This window comes from Rattus rattus, chromosome 7, assembly GCF_011064425.1.
Source record: "Rattus rattus isolate New Zealand chromosome 7, Rrattus_CSIRO_v1, whole genome shotgun sequence".
NCBI classification, from domain to species: domain Eukaryota; kingdom Metazoa; phylum Chordata; class Mammalia; order Rodentia; family Muridae; genus Rattus; species Rattus rattus.
In genome coordinates, this window is record NC_046160.1 from 74,957,092 (window position 1) to 74,959,607 (window position 2,516).

Genomic DNA, 2,516 nt, shown 5'->3' on the forward strand with positions numbered 1-2,516 from the left:
AGACAATTGTTGCTTTCTTATTAGTTGTTTTTGTGAGTGGTGGAGAAAAGCACAAATAAAATGAAGAGGCACGATAGTTTAAAAGTATATCCCGTCGCTGAGATGAGAATGCACAGAACCTACTCTTTGGAGATTAGTGAATTTAGGTATTTTATTTGCAATAGTGAGAATGATACTTTGTTTCTAAAACAAAGATGTGATACAAAAATTAAATTATGGAATTTGATTCAAGTTCAAAGAATATCTCTACTAAGAGTCAGGAACAAATTCATGGAAAGACAACTACGAGGGAGAACATAGAACAATATCTTCATGTTGTAGGCAGTGTGGCAGGATGCTCTTGGACTTTAGGTGAGTCAGTGCTAGTTAGAAATCCTCTGTCACTGTATAAAGATATAAAAAAAATTAACCAGTAGATGAATTATGTTTTATAGTTAAAGGATTAACTCCAAAAAGGGTATTACCAGAGAATTCTTGATTCTAGATATTTAGAGAGTTTTGTTTTTGAAAAGAAAAGAACATGTACCCAATTTCTACATGAGAGATTTTGGAGAGGATGTTTAAGTAGATGAAGATAAGTCTGTAAACACAGATGTCTAATAGGAGGTAGTCATGCAACAAAACCATGTTTTTATATTGAAATGTAAAACAACACAAATAAAGATTAGGTAGATAGATAGATAGATAGATAGATAGATAGATAGATAGATAGATAGATAGATAGATAGATAGATAGATGATAGATAGATAGATGCATGGATAAAATGTGTCGGTGCCCTCCGGTAGGAAATATACTTGTGATTATTGTGTAAACATCACACAAGCTATGACTGGCAGCCTGACACTTCCATGCTTCCTGTTTATAGGTTTGAGATGGTAATTTATAGTGATGATTTAATGCAACTATATACAAGGATGAACATGTTTTTTACAGATGATACAAAAGAGCTAAAAAAAAAAACCCATAAATTTTCAGGCAAATGGATAGAACTGGAAACTGAATGCCTAATCAAGGACCAGAAAGTCAAACATGCAATATTCCAACTCATATATGCATCCTGATATTGACTCTGTATATTTGAGTGGTTAGCTCAGAATACCTGTAGCTTCCGGGAAAATTATCAGGATTAAACTTCTTTATGCATGATATCATTAGAAGGAGACTGCATACCATAGGACATACATATGACTATCATGAGAAGAATGTCAGTGACAATGATAACATATACACACATATACATTCATTGACACCAGAATATGATCTGAGGTTTGCTCTCCGTAGCATGTAATTTTAAAAGACTTATGCCTGGTTCAGTTGGGCTCTGGTTCCCGTGACTGGATTGCTAAGTCAACCAAACCAGGTTTTACAGAAATGCCTGGAGCTACTGCCCCTGTTCCTCAGGTCATGGACCACCGTATCTGGTCTGCAGAATGCCACTGACTGCTCTGGTCTTACTCACCTCCCTTTAGCCCCATGAAAGGAAAACACTAGAGACCTTTATGTTTATATTTGCCAGATTTGTATTAATAAATCTCCAACTCCAATATATCCATGCAAAGAACACACAACTCAGTTGATATATTTATAAGCGGCACGTCTAAATTGGGCAGATACACTACTACACTACTCCATTGTCCAACTAAAGATTTCTAGCTACTTGTGGATACTCCAGGTCACGTGGGTCTGCTCCACCTTCCACCTCCTCTTTCTCCATCTTCTCTTCTTCTTCTTCTTCTTCTTCTTCTTCTTCTTCTTCTTCTTCTTCTTCTTCTTCTTCTTCTTCTTCTTCTTCTTCTTCTTCTCCTCTCTCCTCCTCCTCCTCCTCCTCCTCCTCTTCCTCTTCTTCTTCTTCTTCTTCTTCTTTTCTTCTTCTTCTTCTTTCTTCCTCTCTCCCTTTCCTAAAACTTTCAGCTCTGCCTTTCCCTTCCAACACCCAATCACGGTGTCTGCCTAGCTTTTATTTGACTCGTTAGATTGGGCAATAGGTTCACATGGAGTCACCTGAGCATGTGATCCATTCCTCATCAGGGTCAGGATTAGCATCAAAGTAGAAACAGCATGAAGGCAATACACCACAGTTCTCCATGTACCAGTCCCTACACTGTTAGGGAAACCAGAAGCTTCTGGACTCAGAGTAATTCAGAGTTAAGACAGAATTATCAAGCACAGAGAGGTAACTTAAGTAGGAGCTATGTTTTTTAGGGCTTATCAAGCAGCAAATTAATTAAGTTTTTAAATGCTTAATCAAGCAGAAAGATTTATATAATAGAGAGCTAAAGAGTTAAGTTTCCACAGCACTTAAAGAAGCATAGAACTGTAATAAAGAATTAAGTTTTATTGAAGCACAGAACACTAATAGTTAATAAACAAATTTCAGCACTTACTGAAGCAAAGAATATTAATAAAGAAATAAATTTTAGACTTATTGAAGCACTGAAATGTAATAAAGAGTTAATCTAGAGTCATGTTTTTAGTGCTTATTTAAGCATAGAACAGTAAGAATCAACTCTCCAGC